Source organism: Vombatus ursinus, unplaced genomic scaffold (assembly GCF_900497805.2).
Source record: "Vombatus ursinus unplaced genomic scaffold, bare-nosed wombat genome assembly UNPS02007129.1, whole genome shotgun sequence".
NCBI lineage: Eukaryota > Metazoa > Chordata > Mammalia > Diprotodontia > Vombatidae > Vombatus > Vombatus ursinus.
Genome location: NW_020946907.1, coordinates 3168 through 10858, shown reverse-complemented (window position 1 = coordinate 10858; position 7691 = coordinate 3168). Strand labels below are relative to the sequence as shown.

The 7691-nt window shown below is 42.7% G+C and overlaps 1 pseudogene; it reads right to left on the bottom strand.

Annotated features, from left to right (window-relative positions):
• Positions 1–915: 915 nt before the first annotated feature.
• Positions 916–2211, bottom strand: LOC114033427 (annotated as a pseudogene).
• Between the last annotated feature and the right edge of the window lie 5480 nt (positions 2212–7691).

Sequence of the window (7691 nt, the reverse complement as noted above, 5' to 3'; positions counted from 1 at the left end):
CCCTCCCTCCCTCCCTTTCCCTCTCCTCCTTTCCCTCTATTCTTCCTCTCTATCTCTCTCTCTCACCCCCTTTTCCTCTATCCCTCCTCCAAAGCCCCAGATACTTGGGTATGGAGAGAACCATTTCTGGCCTTCTTTGTATTCCATTTCAGGCTCCCCAGGGAGGAGGGGTGGTTATCCCAGCTGCCTCCTGGGCCTTCCACTGAGTTGCTCGGCAATGACTCACCCACACTGGTGCAGATGAGAAAGCTCAGAACAGATGAGACACAGATGTCAGAAGCAGCTGGGGTACCGGGTCTGTGACCATCTACTCCTACCTCTCCACCCTCCCCCAGGGCCCTCTCTCCACAGCCCAGCTCCTCCTTTTCACCATAGGGGCAGGAGGGAGCAACTCCCTCACCATTCCAGCCAGGAAACAGGCAGCAGTGCCTATGAGCCAGTAGTCTCTTGGCAAACAACCTCTTCCTCTCTCTGACTCCTCTCCCCCCCTCCCTTCCCCCAATCCCCACTCCTCCAAAACACACACACACACACACAAAGGAGTTTTCATGATGCCGTAGACAAATTCTTCCCTTCCTCTGACACCAAGGTAAGCATCCTGGTGTTTGAATGAGATTGAGAGTCAAAATAGCCTTAAATCATCTAATTGAACTCCTCCCTCATTTTTACAGGTGAGAAAAGTGAGGCTCAGACCGATTAAGTAATTTACCCAAGGTCACACAGGTGACCTTGACAGAGTCTTGATTCCAGGGCCTCAAGTCCAAATATACTCTTTCCACTGTACCACATCACCTGTTCTCAGACTCCACATTCATTTATAAATTGTGCTGTGTAAAGGATGATAACACACCCCAAAATGACTTGAGCAAAGCCCTTCTCTGCTTAATAGCAATATTTACAAAAGGCTGCCCTAGACTACTCTCCAGACCCTTTGTCCTGAATGGCCAAAGCCATTCCTGAGTCCTGAGCCACTTTGATTTTGTCTGCTTCACTGAAGTAGTGGTTCTGATTTGTTGAAGTTTTTGTCCGTGGTATTGATGGAGTCCATCCCCCAGTTTAGAAGGGTCCCAGCAGAGAAGTAGTCCTCTAAGAACTCTGTGATGGCTGCCAACAGAGAGCCCATCATCACCATGGAAGTTCCATGGGCAAGAGTTTTGGCAATGTGGCCAAATTCCAGATGCCACCATCGGCAATGACTGGGTCACCAAAGTGCCCATGCATATTCTAAGACTCTGTATACAGCTGTCACTTGGGGCCACCCACATGCCAGCACCTCCTGCATAATACAGATGGAGCCACTGCCCATTACAACCCCTATGGCACCCACTCCAGGATCAATGACTTTTTTTGCCTGTGCAGGTGTCACCACATTGCCACTGATAACCTGGAGATTGTTATAGTTCTTCTTGATTTACTTGAACATGTTAATTTGGGAAATGGAATTTTCTTGGGAAGAGTTCAGAACAGCCACATCAACACTGGCCTGGGCCAGCCAGGCCCAGAAGCCGCTATCTGTCATCCTGCTGGGTGCCAATGGTTGCCTTGCACAACAGCCATTTCTCAGTGTCTTTGGATGCCCGAGGGGTAGTCCCGAATCTTTGTCAGGTCCCTGCAGGCAATGATGGCCACTAGCTCCTCATCCACCTTCATAATGGGTAGCTTCCCTTTCTTGCTCCTCTAAAGGATTTCATTGGCTTCCTTTAGTGTGATTCCTGCTGGAGCCACCATCAGATGCTCCTTCCTGGTCATGATCTTGCTCAGGACGCGGTCACACTTCTTCTTGACAAAGTCGATGTCATGAGGGGTGATGATGCCTGCTATAAGGCTGCCTATCTTGTCATTGTCTGTAATTGGGATTCCACAGAAGCCATACCTGGCCTTGGCTTCAAGCATGCCTCTGACTTGATCTTTGGGGCTGAGGACCACAGAGTCAGTGATGAAGCCCTGCTCATATTTCTTCATTTTGCACTTCATTGGCCTAGAATTCTGAGCCATCTTCTGTGAGCACCATCCCGGCTTTAGTGACTGTTTCCATTAGGGATGAAACAAGTGGGGTCTTCAGGGTTATCGTCTTGGTAAGGGCTGAGGTTAGGTTTACTTGCACTGCTCTGAAGTCAATACAGTCAGGGAAAATGAGGAAGTCATTGTATATGAGTCCATCCCTGCAGTGCTCTGGTAACAAGTGCCACCAGTGATGAGATAGTCTGCCATGTTGGGGGTAGGACTGGACAGGATCAGGGGAGGAGGGAGTGGGCTGGGCTGCCAGGAGGCCTGGGTTGAGCTGCATGGAGCATGATGCTTTTCCAGCAGAGGCAAAGGAGGCTTAGTGGAACCAATATAAGCCTGACCCATGGCTCTGTACCCCAATAAGGTGTCTTTTTAAACTTGCAGAGTAAAATTGATGACACGTTACAGCAGAAACACATAAATGTGAATTGTTATTGCTATCAATTTCTACGGGCTGTGTATCTTAATAAGGAGTCAAGTGCACAAAGAATAATTCCATCCAAAAAGTGTGGTATAGTGGAGAGAGCCTTAGTTTTGGAGGTAAGACACCTAGGTTCAACCCCCAGCTTTACTTCTAACCCTGTCTGACCTGGGACTCAGATTCCTCAGCTTCAAAATTTAGGGGTTAGATTTTATGATCTCTAAGGTCCCTTCCCAACTATATGTGACCTTGGATAAGTCTCATTTACCCTCACTGAACTTCAGTTTCTTTATGGTGGGGGATGGGGGGGAAGGGGGAAGGGTAAGACTAGATGATCTGTCAGGTCCCTTCTAGATTCAAAGCATGTGATTTACTGAGAATCTATCATGTAGAGAGTTTTATGGTGTGGGGATTTATAAAGGAATTAGAGAAAACAATCCCAGAAAAGACAAATGCAGATAAATACATGTGGACACAAGAGAAACATAGTCATAAGAACATGGCTTCATACATTTAGAACTAGTAGGAACCTTAGAGGTTCTCCATTTTACAGGCGAGAAAACTGCCAGAGAAGTAATCAACTATAGACATAAAAAATCAGAGTGTAGGAAAAAAGAGTTCCGAACTCGGAATCAGAGGAGCTGGGTTCAGTGCCAAAGCACTGCTACTTTGCTGTGATATGCTGGTAAACATTTATCAGCCAGGTCTCTGGAAAAAAAAAAAAAAGAAAATACATTTGACAACAAAATCTGCATTAACATTTTTTCTATCACTTTCTCAAGTCTGGATAATCAACATGAAACAATAAGTCAAACCCTGATTTGTAGCATATTATTTTCTGAAATATAAATGCTCATATTGAACATTTAACAATCAGCCCCTACTGGTTTGAGCTGGCTCCAGCACCCTCCTGATAATTTTTACTAGTCAGTTTCTCTGGACCTCACTTCACTCACCCTATTTCTCACTGGCTGATATACCACTGTCTTTGTACCCTGACAAAGCACAGTAATTCTGACCCCTCTTCCATTTCTGGAACTGTAATCAAATCAGCTCTCATTTCCTGAAAAATTAAATCAATATACTCCTGCTCACCAACTCTACTCATCAATTCTAAGACAATGTCTTTCCCAAGTCATCCATCCTTCCTTCATGTGTCATCTCTCCCTGTTAGAATGTAAGCTTCTGGTAACAAATGTCAAAGTCAATCAAACAAATTCCTGCATTGGCATATTTGAAAAACTGTTTTCTTTTTCTTTTTTCTTTTGGTGGAGGAAAAAGGTGGGAAAGAAAGAAAATAGATTTTTATTAATTGAAAAAAATTAAATTTAAACTTTAAAGATCAATATTCAGTTGCTCTTTTAAAAAAAGAGTGTAAAGAAAGTTGAGGAGAATGTGGAAGAACAACACACTGTTCCTGAATGGTTCAAAAGAGAAATAAAAAATTCTGAGAGCAGAATTTGTGGCATGTACTACCAGTAAAAATAAGGGGTAGGATGGGGTGGGGGGGCGGAAATCACCTCACCTGAGAAACAAAAAAGGGAACACTAGATTAGGAATGCAAATACACAGACGTGAAGGACAATCTAGAAGAAGAGAAGCAAAAAACAACATGAAAAGAAAATATGTTCACCATGCAAACAAAACATACCAATCTTGAAGAGAGGATACACAAGAGATAAACTCAGGATCATAGGTATCCCAGGAGAATAAGACAGGACAGAAAACCTTAATGCCACAGTGCAGGAAATAATAGAAAAGAACTGCCCAGAATTTCTGAACATAGAAAGTAAAATTCCAAAAGAAAGAATTCACAGATTTCTTCCAGGAAAAAGCCCAAGGTTGCAAACTCCAAGATATATAGTGGTTAAATTTAGCAATTCAATTCAGAAACAAGTTCTGCAAACTATCAGGAGAAAGACCTTCAAATACAAAGGAATGGAAAGTCAAATAACCTAAGACTGTTCTGCACCCATTAGGAAACATAGGAGAGAATGAAAACGTGTTCCAAAGAGCTGTGGAGTTCAGGATGCAGCCCAGAGTGATCTGCCCTGCAAATCTGAACTTAACCTACAGGAAAAAGGATAGATGTTCAATAATAAAGAAGAATTTGAAACATTTTTAGGGAGAAAAACAGAACTGAAGACATTATTTGTTTCCTGAACACCGCAAACAACAGATGCCATAGGAGCACTGAATAAATTCGGCAGCCAAGGACAGAAACGACAGAGCGCTAACAGAGAAATCAGGAAGAAACTTTCTTTCTAAATGTACACACAAGTAGACAAGGGCGAAGGCTTAAGTCTGATAGAAGTAACAGTGAAGAGGTGGGCATGGGCATTATTGACCCATGAACCCAACAATACCCTGCTTACAGGAAATGAAAGTCTTTGTGGGACTAACTACATTACATTACTGGGGATATAAAAAGGGGGAATGAAGCAGAGGTTATGATAAAGGGGAATGTGTGATGCACCAGGGACAAATCAAGGACAAGCAACAAGGAAAAAGTGAGCTTTGTGGTCTCAGAAGAGCCTTTGCTGTTTTCTGGCACCGTATGCTGGGATGCAGTATGGGTAAAGAGGAGGGGTAAAGGATTGAAAAGGGAAGGGGAAGGAAGACTTGAGGCATTGTTTTGGTGGCAGGAAGGATTTCCATGGGCAAATGCTCCAATGGATGAAGAGATATAGTTTGTGAAGGGATATGGGGACCTTGCACTGGGTGTGGCCTGGAAGACTTGGTGATTGAAACGTCTACCCATTTTACCTTGGGTGTTGGGGAATTCCTGGAGCAACTAACACCTTGGGGAGTAGGAAAGCATGGACCCAGGAAAGAGATTTAGAGGAAAAAGGGGTGGGGGATAAGCAGCGGAGGGCATAGATCAGTGGTGGTCTATATAATCTGGGCTGTGGAGGGAAAGTATCCTTTCTGACCCTTGAAATCAATGGAATTGTTCTGAAGTCATCGCTGGGGCAAGCTCCACTAGACAGGGGCAGAAACTGCCTAGAGGGGAGAATTAGAATGGATATTTTGAAAGCTTTGATGGTATTGTGAAAAATGAAAGAGTTAAGTTTCCACATAAGTAGATAAGAAATCAGCTTGGACAGGGTAACTTCTCCGTGGGGGGAGGGGGAGTGACAACACAATTCTAGGCACATAAAGTATGTTAAAGGTGGGGCATATAAGGAAGATTGTAACCCAGAAGGATTAAGACCCATTCTGATCCAGAAGGGAGGAGTTAGGCAATTACTAACTATAAAGCTTGCTCTGGCTTCTTTACTTGGCGCACTCTCCCCTTCAAAGGAGGTGTTCCCTGGAGAACCGAAAGGACACACTTCAACCTCTTTAATAAAAATTCTTTGAGACCCTAGTCTTCGGAACTGAGTCTGGGGTCTTCTTTATAACAGTATGAGGAATATAGAGAAAAAAGAGACCAGATAATTTAAAAAGTGAGGGAAATTCCTTTTGAAAAGGGGTGCAAAAATGAAATAAAAAAAAACACTAATGAATAGAACTAATTGAAGGGAGGAAAGGAAGGGAGAATCTACTTCACTAACTTAGAAAAAAAAGAGAGGAAAAATTATATAACCAGATAAAAGCAGGAGAGAGATGGGAACTAATAAGCAAAACTCCAAAGGGTAAGGGGTAGCAACTTAGACAAGGGGCATCAGGGGTGAGAGGAAGAGAGTCAGTGGGAATTAAAGCTATCTTTAAAAAGATTAAGGTAAAGTAACTGGAAGAACCTAGTACTGTGTTTATAGCAGAAGAGGGGAAAAAATCCTAACTTGAGGGGAAAATCAACATTAGAGATTGATAGAGGAAAATATAAACCTAATTCTCATAACTTTAAGTATGAATGGATTCAACAATCCAATAAAATGAAAAAAGAGGTACAGAATGGATAAGAAAACAAAACCCTGCAATTTGTTGTAAATGATAGACATTTTAAAAAAGATGCACAGTATTTAAAAAAAAAAAAGAATGTAAGCTTCTGGAGGGCAAGGATTGGCTTTGCTTTTATAATTGTATTCCAAGTGGTTAGTGATGGGGTTGGGATCTGGGCCCCAGAAAGGAAAAACTCTGGACTTTCCCACATGGTCCAATCTCTGGCTTTCCCCTGAGGCTACAATCCCATCAACTGGCCTTTCATTGTGGACCTCCCTGTGGCCCCAGGCCATTTCTCCATTCTCCCTTGGCCATGTGGTCCAGGTCCCTGGAATTCTATTACTTCATAGACTACTTGGCCACTCCTAAATCCCTCCCATAGTCTTTCTGTATATAAGGTCCATCTTGTCTCCATTAAGAGGCTTAGATTCTTATAATCTAACCACTGCTTACCCATGTTCAGACTCCTTAGGAGTCTGCCCAATATGACGGATGTGCTAATAAACCTTGTCTTTGGCTGAAAGAAGGCTTGGGTTGAATTCTTTCGTGCAGGACCCACTTGTGATTTTGGGGTCGCAGCACCCCTAACCCCTAAACCGAATCATTTAGCACAATGCTTACCACACAGTAAGAGCTTAATAAATCCTTTTCATTTCTTCATTCAATCAGGAGAGGGTTAAACCCCATGGTCACTAACGTCCCTTCCAGTTGTAATATCCTCTGATCCCATGACTAATCAGGGAGTTTGATTGGGTAAGATGTGGGGAGGATGTTGTGTTTGGAAATGACTCTGATATAAAACAAGGCAATAAAATAAAATAAAACCTCTAAAAAAAAAAGAAAAGTAAGGAGAATTTAGGAATCTGACCTGAAGAGCAGGCAGGTCAGGCCTTTTGCATTAGCCAGAATATCAATATGCAGAATAAAGAAAAGAATAAGTAAATAGAGTACACATTGAGGATCCTGTATAATTTACTTAGACTTTGCTTTTTTCCCTAGGTTCATTTGCATATCCAATCAGAGTGCACCATGAGAATGAAGACACCAACCTTCATTTAGCTCCAATGAGGTATTACTGGCACAGTTTGCAAAAATTTTCTGGGTAGAGTGTCCATAAGGGATTTAACAAAAGTTAAAAGGAATTTTCAGACTTCAAGTCAGGTAATTATCTGGGAGAAAATCAGTCAAAAGAATAAGACTTAATTTTAGCCTAAAGGCTTCTAGCTTTTGCTGGTTGCATGACTGGTGGGGGTGGGAGTAGGGGGTGGGGATTCATAGCCCTAGGCTATTCACTAAAAAAAAAAAAAAAAAAAATCAGCCTAAGCTCCTCAGGGAGAGTCTTTCTAGCCACTGCATCCCAGGACACCATGCCAGAGAA